The 17,791-nt window shown below is 32.3% G+C and overlaps 1 protein-coding gene across 2 annotated transcripts in view; it reads left to right on the forward strand.

Annotated features, from left to right (window-relative positions):
- Positions 1-17,791, forward strand: part of LOC105204695 — a 288,926-nt gene that overhangs the window by 32,396 nt on the left and 238,739 nt on the right. For both annotated transcript variants that reach the window (XM_039447320.1, XM_039447319.1), the window contains 2 exons: positions 2,885-2,983; positions 3,075-3,132. The gene's annotated coding sequence lies outside the window, so the exon portion shown is untranslated. The remainder of the gene's footprint in view (positions 1-2,884; positions 2,984-3,074; positions 3,133-17,791) is intronic.

Below are 17,791 nucleotides of genomic sequence, written 5' to 3' on the forward strand. Positions count from 1 at the left end.
TGAATTAAAAATTAATCTACTATTGTATTTTTATTACTATTTTCCCACACACGGTATTTTGTGCCTTTAGAAATTATCATTTTAATAAATCAAGAAAATGAGATTAAGTTGTACTTTTGCTAGTGATTTAGTTTCGTTTTTGTATTTATTGGATTTATATTTATTAATTTATTAAAATACATTTTTATTAATTTCGGGATATCATAACTTGGAAAAAATTAACAACGGGTAATATTAATTTTATATAAACGTTTATCTCATTATATAAAACAAACACATTGTTTTTTGAATAAGCTTTAATTTGATAAATCTTCAACTAAAACATTTAATTATTAAAAACCATTAAATAATTTGCATTAAAGAATTGTGTGCGTAATGCTTAGCGCTCATTTCTTGTATTACATTACTTTTTATGATTAACGATTTACATGAAGACAGTGATTATTTTTTGAAGCAAATATTTTGCGATATATACTTTTGTTTTGAAATAATAATAGTGGAAGTTATAAATTATCTTTTTGTGATTTTTGCGAAAAATAATTTTTTAATAGATATTTGAATTGAACACATTACATTTTATTCTTTTAACTTATAATTTGCCTTATTTCTGTGGTGAGAACGTGAAGAATGTACAGATTTGCATGAAAAATATATGAATTGTTTTAATTAAACATTGAGTTGTTCAAAAAATAATAGCCGAATAAAAGATTACTCCAAAATAAGCGTCAAAGTTCAAAATAATGAAAACCATAATTATTTTTGCACGAATCTATTTCAAACAATAGAAAGCCGTTATATATTTGTTAAAGATTAATTTGTCTATACTAGGCGATCTATAAGAATAAAATGATTTTATAATCTTATTTTTTACGTATGTACTTTTGTATATTATATTTTATATATGTGTGTGTATCTATAATTCTTCAAACTGTTTCCTGTTACACGGCACGTTACACTATAAATAGAATTCTATTATGAATTCCGGCATAAATTTATAATTCATCTAAAGTCGTTACAGAGCTTTATGTCAGAAATACTTAGCCGTAGATATAAATTTTACAATTTAAATATTTCATAGTACAACGATAAGCACGTCGGTTGAAACACATTTTTCAGCATTTTTATTTTATGCAGCGTACGGCGTATTATTATTACACTGGGCAATCATTCGCGCTGTATCACTTGAATAGTCGGGTAGCAGAGCGCGCGGTGCTCCGTGTTGCGTCGCGATATTATTCCTACGTGACAGCGATAAATACTACAGAAAAACGCGATCGTATTCTCTAGGAACAGTGAAGGATTACTGGTTTGCGCGATTGATTATTCTCATGTTTAATCCACCTCTCGAAACAGATATATCTCGCGCGACTTAATCCTTTCCTTTGAAGTAATCTAATCTAATCTTTAAAGTCGTAAGCGAAAGCAAATAAAATTTATATTAAATCGCTATTTTGGCGTGATATTTACGACTGGTTATTTCTTTAACTACTCTTATTTACTGGATTCAAGTCGCATTTTGTAGAAGTATAATTCACAGGTATAATTTACTTATCATTTCTGTTGTAACAATGAAAAGTAATACATACTCGTATATGAATCGATTCGCGTAATAGAAAGTTATGATATTTATATAGACATATTCGTCAAGGATTTTCGAGAGATTTAAGTTAGAAAATTCGGCATACGATAATTTCAGATATTATTCGCTGTCAACGACTTTATCATCGGTGTACGATAGATTATATTTACGAAGTCGATTTGTCTTTCATTAGCGATGCGAGACTTGAGCAAACAGGTAGTTGCGGTGTCTTACTCTCTTTCGTTGCGATGAATACCGAACGGATCATTCATTAGAAACAATTAATTCCCACACAACACACTTCATTCGAGAAACGTTGCATGGACGTCGCAATGTTCCTCGAATGGAGAAATGTCAGATGTGCTGTGTGAGTCAATATTAATAAAAAAAAAATTTACTTCTTAGTGGTTTTTAAGTTTTGAGATAACGGTTATCGGAATCAAAACAACAATAAGATTATAAACTTGTTTTGTTATGATACTTACGGTCAACAATCATGTGTCTCTTTAAACAATCATCTACCTATATTTTTATTCGTGAATTGAGCAATTTGTTAAAAGGCATCGGTTATTTATTAACAACACACGTAGTTTTCTTAAGGATGTACAGGACATTTCTCGAAACATTTAAAAAATTATGGAAAAATTACAAGTTGTATAACATATTGCATTTGAAAGTAGCAGAAAAAATTTGGCGGTAACCTTCTATCTAGCTAAAAGATTATTTCAATAAAAAGTAGACATATGTTCTAATCTGAAATATAATCAATAATGAAAAATCTAAATTTTTTAATTTAAGTACTTTAAATATTCACGATGATTTATATGTTTCATTGCGATGCAGAAATCAGTTCTGTAAAATGAACAAAATTTACTTATTTATTTATTGACAAAATAACTAAACAGACAATTTCAATGAAACTGTATGTAAATCATCTTGAATACTTAAAATATACAAAAAATTGAGATTTTTTAAATGTAAAAAATAATTTAATTTTTAATAACAAATATATTAAATAAATCGTAAAAATATATTATTAAATAAAAATATAATTATTCTTATTTGCACAACTTTTATATGTATATTTCAAGTATTAATATTAAATACATTTCAAAAATTATTTACTTTGCTCGGACTGTATGTCTGATGCATCCTTAATGAATCGCCAATCAAAACGTATTACGCGTGCAATTATGATATAATGGATTTAAAAGTAATTTTATATTTTTAAACTTTTACGTCATAGTTATTAATTCAGATCGTAGTTTTTGTATGTGTATTAAGTCGTAATTATGTAATTTACAGTGCTTTCGTAAGTATCGTGCGAATGCATCGAAGGAAGCTGAGAGGAGGAAAAGGCTTGGGAGGCATCGAGCGACGGCGAAGCGTCTAGAATTCTAGAAGGTAAACAAATTATTATTTATGTATGCATCAATTATCTCTTGAAATATTATTTGAAACGCTGTTATAATGTAGATATGCTTGTATGTTACAGTTCGACATGATTCGACGTAATTCAACACAAATCAACTCCGCTGCTGCGCATCGCATTGGTGAGTGATAAATTACAATTTATTAGATATTATTTGAGGTAACAGATCTATGAATAGATGTACAAGATATATTCAATTGTGTACGTACATATCACAAGTTGAGAATATAAAAATATGACTGAAAGTTCTATTATTTTAAGATAGACTAAATTAAAACAAATTAGAACTTATTTAATCTTAGAATTTATATGCGTACGAAGATGCTCTTGTATGTACACATATTGAAATCACAAATTCGAGTTTATATCAATACGTTACTTAAAGTACATTTCTGTGTCATTAATTACATTTTTTTTTATATGATAAAATACTAATTGTGATATATATAAATAATTAATAAAGTAATTTTATAAATAATAAGAAATATAAGATATATCTAAAATTCATAGAGTAATCTCATAAATGATAAGATATAGTTTATAGATAAAGTAAAGTTGGGGGGGGGAGGGGTAAAAAATGATAAACGCTAGGTCATTAATTTATTTATGAAACATTAATGATTATTAATTGCATTTATCTGTATTGCATTTTGCATATATTAATAATTAGAACTTTATAATATTTGAAATTAAGTAAGATGAGAAATATAACATTACATAAATAATTTGGTGTAAAAAGAATATTAGTATATTAGTGAAATATTTATATTAACATTAAAAATTTATAAAATATACATTATAAAAATGTAAAAAATTTATACTGACTTGCAGTATTTATTACGTAAAAGGCCCACAGTTTAAATTTTCTTTTAAACATTCTGTTGTTTCTATTTGGAACTCACATTTCTTTTTATTTCAATTATGAAATATTGAATTTTTATATTATGATTATGAAAACCTATATTATCTTAAATATAAAAATAACTATTGATAAATTAGAACATATGCATAAATTACGGATTTAAACACAAATTTTACTATTTATAACTTAAAATTATCTCAAAACTGTCTCAAAATGTTTTATTTTAGAATTTCTGGTTTTAATTAATCGTCAGAATATAATTTTAAAATCTGATATTACATTTGTGAGAGAATATTATAGACTTGATATGTGATAAGCAATGCCGTTAACGATAAATTTAAAATAAAAGGTATAATAACGCTAAAATCAATTCGCATTTTAAAGAACTACGATGTATAATTACAGAGAGCCATCGAATCAATTATAACATTTTATGTAAAGTTTTATTTCTCACATTGTTATACGTACGTGTAACACATATTTGAGTACTTAATACAAAATATAATATTCACTACGAAAAATGATATTATTTTTATATTACGAGAGACTAAGGGTTTTATTTTTTTCCATATATTCTTATAAAAACGAAGAATTGAAAAGAAAGTTATCGCGAGGATTACAATGAACCCTAAATATTCTAATACAGATGTACATATATTTTGATATCTCCCCATTTGGTTCAATTTGAACAGTGATCAAATATTCCTCTGCATTTGACAGATAGTCTCCCTTTTGACTAACATATTGCGATATCTCGAAATTAAGCTAAGCTTACATTCGTGTTTATAATCGTCAATAAATCTTGAGGCAAAAGTAATTTAGTAGTTTTATCGAACGTTCTCCAGAATTTCCGTGCTGAACAAAATTGAGAATCTAATCTAAATCTAGCAATAAGTTTTAATAAGCACGAATGCAGGGAATCGGTTCGTGATCGATGTTTCCTTCATGGCTTTTTAATTATCGATTGATTCTTCACATTTTATTTCGATAGAAACCAAGTTTTCGATATTAGCGAGAAGGTAAAATTTGGAACTACATAACAATATAATGTAATTTACGATGTTAATAATGTTAATGTTATTCCATCCTTGACATTTGAATCGAGTCCGCCCGATTGTCCGCTTCGATAATCACGATACACTGGAGTAATTTACTGTAAAGAGCCAGTCGCGAAGTTTGAAAAGTGCCGGTATCGATCAGAGAGACGCGAAGCGTGCATTAGTTTGGCGTACTGCGTCTCGTGTTGTCCCGGTGCTGTAATTTCAATCGCGATATCATAAATTCGTTGGAACAACGCCTTTTATTAAACTTTAGAACAAGATTTAGTCGCCAGACGACTGATTGTAGGCTTGAATTGTGATTGTGAGTATAACATCTGCTTCTTGTGTATTTTAATAGATCGTTGAAAAAAATCAAAATAGAATTATTATTGGTTTTCTCGAAACGTAAGGCGTATTTTTGTTACATCGGTGTACTCTCTTCTTTTTTTTATAAGATTCCACTTTTGTTTACCGTTCAATGGAAATTTTTTGTAACATATGCGTCAACTTTATTTCAAATTTTTCTTATGCTTAAATTAATTTAAATACCAATTTTACACATCGATTTTGCTTCCAATTTTAATTTACGTATATACAATTTTATTTAATTCTCATAAAACAGTGTGTTGCCATCATTTCGCTTTCTATGCAACATACATACATATATATTTCTAAGAAAAACGTGAACGTGGAAAATACATAGTTACTGTTACCGAGAAAAAGATCTCGTGAGGTAGCGAGATTTCATCAGCTAAAAAGGAAGCCACACTAAATACTTTAATTATTGCAGCCAGGTTGCAGACGCAGCCATCTTGAGCATATGTCGGCGCTGTGATGGATACTTCCGATCATTATGTGCGCGGACATAACCCGCAACGTGTAATGTTCTTGAAATCTTATTAAGAACATTAAGAATTTTCGTGCAATCTTATTCTAATGAATTTCAGATATTGCTCGTGTTATACGCGTTATTAATTGGTGTTGATTACAACAGTTTTATCGTATCTTGCTACAACGATTTCTTTGCTGATTTAAGCCGCATTAACTTTGAGTTAGAAACTGAGTATTTCTCTGTTAATAAACAATTATTTAAAATATAGAACAATTTTATATAATAATAACATTAAGCATTTAAAATTTGGTCGAAATTCCTTTTCGGAATTTTTTCTTTGGCATTCTTCATGTTACATATTGAAAAGGAACATCCTCAAATTTTCACAATAAGAGGGAACAGCCTTTTTAAACGGGAACAGCTCCACGCTTTAATTCTCGCGCTCAAGGACAGTGGTTCCATTATCGTTGCCCCGCATTCAAATCGTTCACCTAACAATTATTAAATTATTCGTCCGCCAGCCTTCCCGGAATGCCGGGCTCTCGGTCAAGCGAGCAAGTCGCAACAGCCGACCCCACTATAGCGTACGATTGACGACAATTTCAGTGGGGCTTCTTTGTTTCTTCCGACATACGTTGCCGCTTGAGAGAGTCGCTTAGGGCTCTCCGTAATGCTTTCCAATCATGGGATTATCTCTCCGTCGTCCTAAGGGACAATCGAGGAAAAAGATGCGCGCGACGCGCGGCTTCTCGCAGTACGCGGGGCAAAGAGGGGAGCGAAACGGGGAGTCGATGAGAGAGGAAGAGAACGGTGGCTGGCGGAAGGAACAGGGGTACGACGAGCGATGGTTGAGAGATGCCTGGGTATAAGGGACAGATACCGGGTGGGCAAGGGGGGTGAATAAGAAGGCAGCCTGGGCAGACCGGGCTGTCAATCAACCGCGGGCTAGACTACCAATTTCTTCGCTCATAATTTCTGATAATTTCTCCGGACCGAGCGAACTGGCGCGGCCAGCCTCGTCCCTCTTTCTCCGTTTCTTCTCTCTTTCTCTCTTTTCTTCCACCGCACCGCTCACCACCACTCTCTCGTCTCTCTTCTCGGCCACGAAAATCATCATAAGAAGGTAATTGCACCGATCACGTACCGGCGGCTTGTATTTATCCTTGTTTCATTATAATAACAATGTAACGCGCGCCGCACGGCCCGCTGGAAGCCGGGATAATCATCGGTTCGACACACACCGCCGCGATACGGGCTCTGGATATGTATTTTTGCGGCTCTCAGCTACGTACGTCCCGAGCCAATTAGATAAACGTAACACGAGTAGGTAGGTAGAAAGCTGGGACTGCCCCTGGATCTCGCTCGCCTTCTCTGCTCTTTTCTCTATTCGCCCCGAGTCTCGCGGACGTACCGAGCCGAGCCGCGTTGCTGCATTTTCGATAATGAAGGGATAACGTACGCGCCACGTGTACCACGTACCACTGCGGATCGCGTGCTGCGCAATACACGAAAACGCATTTACAATGTCTGCACGGATATTGGAATTCATACGGTTGCGACTATATATAGAGTCCGTTTAGTTTTTAATAGGACTTCCTTTTTCGAAAGTGTTTCGCTTCTAGTGATCTTGCTGTAGTGACAATCAGAGGGGAACGTTTCTGAGAAAATGGATGAACGAATCTCTCGTTTGATACTTCTATTTCCTGTAATAAATACTTTATCGCGCGCGCTATGTGAGGTTGCATGCTTCGAAAGAAGTAAAATAACATCTGTCCGTCTTTGATGCTCAACCCCGAGCAACCGTTAACTACGTACACTTCCTAGTATTTTAAAAGAATTGTGTTTGTGATGCTGTCATTCTGCCACTTGCGTATATAGAGTTCAATGTACTCTGATCGCGTCCGATATTGGCCCCAATAATCGCATGAAGGCGGCGAAACCTGTCGACGACGATTGCCATTAATTCGAAAGGCCCCGCAGTGGCAAAGTTCAGTGCTTCGTTTGACATGGCGCCTAGCTTTGACTTTGGCTTGTCAGCGATACTTCAGACTGGAAATTGGGGTTACGTATTTTGACTCTGAACTTATCGATAGCTCATTCATTTTTTGATACAGAGTTGGATAAAATTATTTATTTGTTCAGTGAGATTAATAGTCGATACAATATTTTTAATATGTAATTAATTTGAAACGAAAATTATTACAAAACCATAAAGATTTAAGACAGAAAAAATAATATAGATATTTTTTCTAATATCGTGATAAGTTTGTTTATAATTTAAAAAATTATTACTGCACCTAAATTATTAAGAAACAAGATTTTATTTTTATTTACTTTTCAAAACGATGTTAAAATTATTTTTAGACGATATTATTACGTATCAAGAATATGATATAATACAGAAATAATTTATTAAAATAAAATACATAATACAACTTATTTGAAACGCGAAACTTGTGTAAGAAAACGTGAACTGTTTACATCGTGTTTTATATTACATTTTAGTGAGTTGGTATGATCGTTAACGAGATGATTTATTTATTATTTGTATCCAATTACGTATATAGAAATAATTACACATCTACTTGCATTAAAATATAAGAATAATTGTATATAGCAGAACTTATTTTACGTATTTACTTGTTTGTCTGTTAGAATTTATGTAAAAGTTTATGATAGGAGTTAGTTTTGCGAAATATTCTATTATCATTAATAATATTTTTCTCAATAATACCTCGAAATAATTTAAAAAAGCGTTTCTTTACAATAACATACATAAACATTTCAAAATATCGTATTTTTTTCTTCGTTTGAGATAAAAAGACCCTTGGCATAAAAAGTATGTATTTATATACATAATGAAAACGTTGAAATCCCCAAGAGCATCTCACATTAAGTATGTTAAGGGAAAAGATTACTTTAGAATTGCCTAGTATTTATGGAAATAAATAATGAGATAAAAGATCAGAATTTATCTCTCTCAATTGTTTTCTTGGAAGTCAACTCGTTAGAAATTCTCTTAGCGAAGTTACCCCCATGGGGACAAGGTAATTACTATGTGACGATACTGATGTGATCAATAGAACGTGAAACTAATAATTTTGTCAACGTATCAATAGTAGTTCGTTGTTGATTCAACTGGACATCACGCTTCTTTCGACGCCTGAAGTGCGGCGGGGTCGTCCGATCGCGGCGGAAAAAAGCGTTTTCATGGCGCATCGCGCATTATATGGCAGCGCCGCTGTAAATGACACGCGCACGCGATGCATGTCGAGAAACTGCGAATCCGCGAGGCCGCCGCGTTGTCGGACGGCAACCTTGCGCTATTCCCCTTGCGCTAGGTGGTGGTCAAAATAAAACTAAAGGGCGAATTCGTAGACACGCAGACCGCGCCGTTGTTTGCATTAAATTCGACCGGCCGCGGAAAGAACGCGACGAAACCAAAGTCTTCTATCCGGGGGGAAATGAAGAGCCGGCGGACTTAGCCGTTACGCCGAAATTTCATGGATCGGTTGTTTATGCACGTTCGAAATTTGACGGTCGAGAGATGGTGGTGCGGCCACGCATCACGAAAGACCCGTCGAGCTTCCGAATTTTTGTCGTGGTATTCTTTTCGAGTATATACTCGCTTTTAGATGCGCCGTGAAACAAGTCGAAGACTTAGGAGCGAAAGAATCAAGAAGGTCATTTCCTCAATACTTTCTCGACAATGAAATGCGATTTCGCGTGTCGAGCCAAGTGAGAAAGACGCTTTTAGTCTCGCTGTCGAAACGGTTTAGGTCTTTTTTTAGATTTGAGAGAAATTATTTTTGTGTGAGTGTTTTATTTATACCACACCGGAAGATTATTTGAAATGGAGATAATAGAAACAGAATTGGGCAATTAAAGCTAGAATGGGTTAAACGTGTATCTCGGAATATAATCTCAGATCTACATTAGATATTATTTTATATTTAATAGATATCTTGTATACTTAAATTATGTATACCTCTTTATTTTCCATTGCCTCATGGAAACAGGATATTTCAAACTTTCCACGGTTGAGGAATACACTCTGAAACACTCTGTGTGATATCTATGAAGTTCATTTTGTTACTGATTAATTTGGAATTTGATACGCGGAAGGAACAATCTTGCTGAAATACAGATCTGAAAATAATTATGTCGAACCGTTAAAAAAATTGTATCGGATGTTTAACTTGATTGCTGGAATGTCAAAACTGTTTACAGTAATATTATCAGGCTTGTGCGTCTATAATTATTTTGACTCTGTATAAAATTATTTTCTAATCTGTATCTGAAAGGAAGAATATCTTATGACAAAAAAATTTTATTTAACACAAAAAAATTATTTATTCGATGGGTTTTGATAGCTTATTTACTTGTAGTCAAGTTAAACATTTCTAATTTGAAATATTTAGGTAAATAAAATAAAGAAATAATTTTTATTTAAGTAATTTTTTTTGCAGTTTTAGAAAATATTTTATTGTTAATATAGATTATTTTTATATTCAAGATAATCAGATTTTTCTGAGAAAGTAATTTAATTAAGTTTAGTAATGTTATTAGTTTACTTGTAAAATCATTATTTACATATAAAAAAATGTAAAAATACATATAATTATATACTTAAGATAATATGTCTATTTACTTAAAAGTACATATTTTTACTTAAACAGAACAAACAAATGCTGGAATCAAAATATATGGTTTTAAGAAAACGTATCTCTCTTTTATTAAAAAAATTTGTCTCTCAGTGTAGTTAAGTTTTTAAACGCTGTAGTAAAATTGTTCTTTCCATGTAACTTTGCTAATAAAATGTAGAACGAGGATTGGACCTTGCTTACTGAAGTACAAATGGAGTTATTTCGCACTTTGTACGAGGAACTTTTACTGCTCAAAAGTATTAATATTTGTGCAGCGACGTTGAAAGATGTCTACATCTTTGGCTGTCCTTTTCGGTTCTCCTTGAAACGGGTGCCGCTAATAATATTATGTAAAAGAAAGCCGCGGCGCGTCTCGCAGTTGGCTACCCCTGGTCAGGTAGTGCAGAAGTAATTATTCATAGCACGCAATTACGAGCAGTGCGCGGCCGTGTCGCGCTGGCGCAGCGACGGTATCGCTGCATCAATTGCGGGCGCTAGTTGCGGCCCTGATTGCGGGCTCACGTTTCAAAACAATGATTTATCTAATTAAGCCTCACTTTTGCATTGTTAGCCGCGCTTTCGTTGTTGTACGCTCGCCCATTATCCCAGCGCGCCCATTACTCCAGGGGCACGAAATAGCGATAGACGACCACGACCCCACTCCGATCGCGATCCCTTCCTTCCCTCGCCTTCTTCAGCCGCTTTTTATTTCACTTTTTTTCGTAAATCGCACGTGATCGCCTTTGCCGGTGACGCGAGGAAAAAGTTTCCCGGAAAGCCGCGTACAGGAGTCGTTCATTCTCGTCCATTCTCTCCATGTCTACGGAAACGTAACTACATGCAATCATGGCACTCGCCTCTCTTTAGATTTCGTGGAATTTAAAAGCGATTTCTCTGTTGCTACGATTGCGGAAGCTAACGGTAACCGAGGGATAGGAATCCCCGATAGCCATTCCCGGATATTTCTAAAAGACTAATATTTATTTTTAACGATGTATTCTTTGACTTGAAAATTAAATTAAAAAAAAGCTGAAACTTCCTGTATTTTGTTATTAAGTAAAATTCATAGAATGCAATTAAATAGCAAAATCTTTTTTTTCAGACTTTTTTCGCGAAATTTGAACTTAATTACTAACTGTAAAAAGTTCAATGAAATATTTGTAATAAATAATAATTTGTAATAAATGATCATTTTGTACAGTTTTGCATAAAAGGTAACATTATGTTCTTAAAACATATTCGTTATTAATATATTTTTTGTTATGAAAAATGGCATTATAAAAAATTCAGATCGCAAATGATCAGAAAAAATCATTAATAAAAAGATTTTGATTGCTTTGTTGTATTAACATTTTTGTGCACAATATTTTTTTTATTACATTGTTTTATATTTTATATAAAAAAGCAAAGTAATTATGAGATTATGTGGGAAATATGGGGCCTACCGGCAGGTATTTTGTGTCTTATCGTACACTGAAGGGATAGTCAAAGGTCTCACCAATAGATGGCGAACGTATTACATTTAAAAGTGATCTTATGTGTTTCACAACTATTTTTGGGAATTATATACCATAATGTAAATTAAAAGAAATATTAAACGGTTCGTGTGATAATTAACGAGATAATTGAATGTAAAAAGCTAATGTGTAAATAATATAAATCTTATTTTCATAAATAGTTTTGCTTAATGGTGAAGTATATACTTCAACTTTCTTCCTTTAATCAAAATTAAGCCTATGAGAAGAACGGAATGTAAAATTTATTAATGCAAGTAATAGTATTTAGATTAAAATAATTTATACTATTTCATGTGGATGATAAGAAATAATTTTCAGCGTTTTGGATAAAAATAAAATGTGTCTTTAAATTTCATGTTGTGTTAAATATATAATTTTATTAAATTAATATCTAATTTTCATTGATCTTATTTCATTGACTTTTTACACTCACTTATTTTTTTGTTTTTTTTTAAGATTTTTCAAAAATAAGCAGTTCTTAATAATTAATTTTTATCTTCTCCCTTTAATAGCATTAGTATACATTTTATACATACTATGTATAAAATATAACAAAATTAAAAAAATGTGAATTATCAATGAGAAAAGTCAAACTAATGTATTTGTAAAGTAGTCATAGCTATATAAACTATTTTATTTATATATTTAGTAATATATTATTACTTATTATAAATGTATTAGGTTTAGTTCATTTGATTTTTTGGGCAAAATTTGGACATAAAATGACATGTAAGTGCCTCAGTTATTTTTTTAATGTTTGAATATTTTTGCGATTTGTAAAGTTGTTTGGTGCTAATCGTTGTCGATTAAAATTTTGATTTGGTCGACCGATTAGAGCGTGGAGATACATTTTCTGAACAAAATTTGGCAAACCATTTTTAGCTTATTTTTTCGGCTACATTCTCTTTGTATGTGGCATATCTTTTTTAAGTTTGCCGTGTATTCTTGCTTTTACGAAAATAAAAAATATATTTTTGTTCAATTTTCAAACTGTTGCCAAAGAACTGTATTGATTCAATTGCAATTATTTTATGTATGTTGAAATTTAATCTTTGAGAATGAATATATATAATATTTGTTTGAAAGGAATTAATAATTAAAAATTATTTGAACATATATATATACTTTTAGCTACTGACTTCTTGTTAACCAAGCTTAATTTAAAGCACATAATTATTACGTGATTGTATGTACGTAAGATACATCGCATTGAACGATTTGAACTTTTCACCGCGCACCGATTGAAGCGCCCGCCGTTCATCCGCCAACTTCAGATCGTTGAAAGGCGCGAAGTGTGTCGCGAGTCGCGTACTCGAGTAACAGCAATCCCCGATCCATCTGTTAGTAAAACGCGAGTTTCGCGGAATTCGCGCGAAAATTGTGCTACCATTGTACTGAATACTGAATCCTGTATCACTCTCCTCCGTCTCTTTGTATTTCCGGACGAATCGTCACGTCGCGTCACGTCGCGTCGCGTTGTGTACAGTTAACCCCTCCTTTCCATGTACGCGTTGCCGCGCGTTCAATGCGCGCAAAAAATCTCTGGTCTGTTTACTTTACACGGGCACGTTTGAACAAAACACGCATTCGATTCGAGTGATTCATAAAGACGTGCGTTCGCGCTAAATAACGTATGCACGGAAAGCAAGGATTTCGACCGGCATTTCTCGATTCGGCATTCCTAACCCTAGCGTGCCGCGCGCGCGTCAAACCGGAGTGCAGATGTTGTCTCCATCGGAATTTTCGACGACGGCCAACGAAACGTCACGGACACGCGACGAGAGCCAGGCGGTCCTGAATCGCGACACGTTTAATCGGGAAATATTGGTCCGCGTAATAATCGGTCCAGTGTTCGTTGCGTTTCGGTAATTAGTGCGCGCGCGCGCGCGTTTTTACTCGCTCGTGAAATCGCGCGTTTTTACGTATGTGTGAGTGCCATGGGGAAGCAGCTCAGGCAGGCACGTAGGATTCTGAGAGAAAGATCTGGTGTCGGGTGGTGTCGGACGACCGTGGGGGGCGGCGGGAGGTGAGTAACCTATCATTTTACTGTATTTTAACACCTGTAACGTGTTAACTATAAATAAACTTTATTTAAAGCAGTTTTCAAGAACTTTGTCAAAACTTGTCGAAATTTTTATGAGGTTAGGTTGCAATAGCAAGTTTCTTTTCTTCGCAATTGTCTGCAATGTGTATAAAAACACATTGCAGCTTGCATAAGTACTACTGCGGTCAGCTTATACGATTCAAATGAATCTTTTTTCGTGCAGTTCACCGGGAAATTGATTCTTGCACCGAACATCGAACACCTGTATCGCGTATTCAATAATTACAAGTGCACGTAATTAGAAAGGTCACTCGTCACAAATATCATAAATATTTAATACCTAATGCAATACATTAACGAGATGCGCAACGAAAATCTGTTATTGTAATATTGAGAGCAGAATAAAAAGAGTATGTAAATTATTTTAATATTAAATAAATTGAGTTTAATAATAAATATTAAAATTAAATCGGCATAAGATGCTATCGATATTACAATTCTGTTTGCGTTCTGAAATATTACACAAAAGATTGGACGAAATAATAATAATAATAATAATAATGCTTAATGAAGTCTGATTCTCATTATCTACATCTACTGATGATATCTGATATTTCACAGCAAGGGCAAATATATGATTTGTATGTATGATTTCCATGTGTTTGTGATGTTGTAACAATGTACAATTCTTATAACAATGAAAAAATTACGTAAGCCAGTTTCTCAGATTTTCCACTGCGAGTAAAAACTGGAAAAGTTCTTATTGTGTCACATCTTAGGATGTTGAGTTTTTGCAATATAATAATTTGATTTGAAATCGGGAAAGTTTTGATAATACTAGATTCAAAAGTAATTATATTTTTAAAATAAAATATGTTTTATTGATTTATAATTATAATTCTAGAGAATGTTTTTTATTAAATCTTCGAAATGTTAATTATAAATACATTAATATTTGAATAACCTATCTCTCCGTAATTCATTAATATTTTTTTAAATATTTAAAATCGCAAACTGACATAACATTAATTAAAAAAAATTTTTTTTAATACTTTTTGTATATTTAGAATACAAGTTCTTTCTTCTGTTTTTTTCTTTCTAAAAAACTAATTTAAGAGAAGTATCAAATCGCATAATTTTTATTCTTTATTATTTTGAAATCAATTTGAAATCATTTTGTACAATATAAGTAAAATTAACAGATTAAAAGCTGCATCGTATATCAACGTGGATATTTTTATTGCAAAATCGTACATAGTAAGGAAGGAACAATAATAGCATTGCGTTTAATCTCCCACACTGTTTTCCTTCTTTTTCCTATAGTTGGAAAAATCTACGTACTCTCTTAATCGCTTTCTAAGATACACGTTTCGTTTCTTTGAAGGCAATTTCACTGATATCGCACTTCCGTCGCAGGAAACAAGCGCGAGATATACCTATATCTTTCTTTTAGTGATACGACAAAAAAATGACAGGTCTATTTCACTTACAGATGGATATTTTGCTTACAAACTTGCACCAAAATTGTGCGGAAAAGGTTACTTTAAAGATATATATCTATTATTCTATTACACTGATACTTTATTATGAAATAAAAAAATGTATTTATAATATTTCAAATATTTTATTAATACAATTTAATTGAATTACTATTGTTGAATTGTTGTGGAGAAACGTTTTATTTTCGTAAAAATAAAAAAATATTTAATTTAAGGAAATTTATTTTAAAAGGATGAGAATCTACATTAGAATGATTCTGCGTCGTAAATACTCATTTCCGAGTTTGATAAGAAATTAATATCTTATAAAAATTAATAATAATGTTATGTATCATCAGAAAATTGCATATAAATTTTATGTATTTGGTGATAGAGTTCTTAAGATTTTTAAAACATTAAAATAATTGTGATAAAAAAATTTTAAGAGTATAATTTATTATATTTTAAAATGTCTACATACATAATCAAAATATCATTAATTTTAAATTGAATTATTATATCATAAGATATCGGTGTGAAAAATGTAATACAATTATAAAAAATATCTTTAAATATAAATGCAATTTTATGTAATAGATATTTATTGTTCCTTTTTTTTGTTTCGACGATTTTACATGTAAATGTGCAGCCGTTTGCGAATGTAGTTAACAATCATTTCTATAGTGGAGGACAAATCTATTAAAATTCTTTGTCCAGTATCTATATGTACCGATGATGAAAAGTCATAAAGAGGAGGTTTCCACATATGAAGTCTACTATAATTATGAAGACAATGATTATATTGCGTTCAGTCAAGGGGGTTATTTTCTCTCTGTGTGATAAAAGAAATAGATTTCTTAACTAGCGCTTTCAATAAAATGTAAAATTTTATGACAGTTAAATTTCGCATTCCTAAAAACGAATAATAAATATTAGCATTTGCAACAGACATGTTGTACAATTGATAGAATTGCCATACAATTTTTAATGACTTCTCTATTTACAATTCCTCCTTATTCGCAAGTCTGTCTGAACTTGTGCACCAAGAAGTAACACGCCGCGTGCATTATTCGTAGCTGGGTCTCGCACGCATCCATATTAAAAAATGACGCGTCGGTTACGCGGTGTTAAGTTTCATAATTAAGGGGCATCGATGTGCATACGTGCGCCGGCAGACCGGAGACGAAAGTAAAAGTTGTCAGATCTCGATTCCGGTGAAGAAGTAAACGAGCTACGTTGCCCGAATTCGCGTGACTCAGACGAAAGAGAGGAGACAGGGCACGATACAGAACGTACGTTGACTGAACGAGAAAGAAAGGACAGTGGAGGGTGAGGACGATCTCAGCTGTGGATGAAAGAGAAAGAGAGACAGCTTTTGGTACACGCCGCAGGTCGTCTCGCGTGTAAGAAGTCCCCGCGACGCGAGGTAGCATCCGCACAGCGTTATAGTGCCACATGCGTGAAATGAGTTCTTAACGCGAATGAGATTTTTCGTAAAAAAGTGTGTAATACGTTATTAAAACAAGACAAAGTACGGAGTATTTATTACTCGGTAATAGACAGGTGGGGCGACTCCGAAAAGAGAGATTGCCGTATAAGTTGCAAGGGGTACACAAAAAAAATTAGTATCAAGTTAACGATTCGTTTTATATATAAGCCTTAAACAGACATAATTTTTTTTGCATGAAGAAACAAAATTTTTTCATGTAAGCAAGTTATGTCTGTTTAAGATTATCAAAATCTTTCAAGGAGATTTTATACTCTTGCTTATATATGAAACAATGACTTGTCCGCTTAATACTAATTTCTTTTCTATGTACAAAAAAAGGATATTCTTATTACATATTCTGCGTTGAACATAATAAATCTCTTAATTTAATTTATTTAATACAAAAACACTGCCCGACGTCACAGTAAAATGAGAAATCAGACAACCACAAGCATGAAAAATTTTGGTTTGTCGAATACAGAATATTAAACATTACGAAATGAGAGCAATAAAATAAGTTTGTAAAATGAATTAAGCTGATAATAAATTTTATTGCAATTTATTAAGGATAATTTTTAATATGAATATCTTTAACGATTTAGTAGTAATAAAGTTATGCTGGCTCGTATTAAAAGCAATAAGTAGAATTTAATTTATTATATATCGCGATAAAATTAATATAATTTATTTATCATTAAATTACGAAATATATTATTGCAATCATGTTATACAACTATAATCAGCTGTATTGAAGTTTTATCTCTGAAATGAAAAAATTCAAATATTAAATTGTACATTATAATATTATTTTGTCGGCTTCTTTCAAAATTAACAACTTCTCTTGTAATTCAAGGAAGAATAATTTACACGAT

Source organism: Solenopsis invicta, chromosome 3 (genome assembly GCF_016802725.1).
Source record: "Solenopsis invicta isolate M01_SB chromosome 3, UNIL_Sinv_3.0, whole genome shotgun sequence".
NCBI classification, from domain to species: domain Eukaryota; kingdom Metazoa; phylum Arthropoda; class Insecta; order Hymenoptera; family Formicidae; genus Solenopsis; species Solenopsis invicta.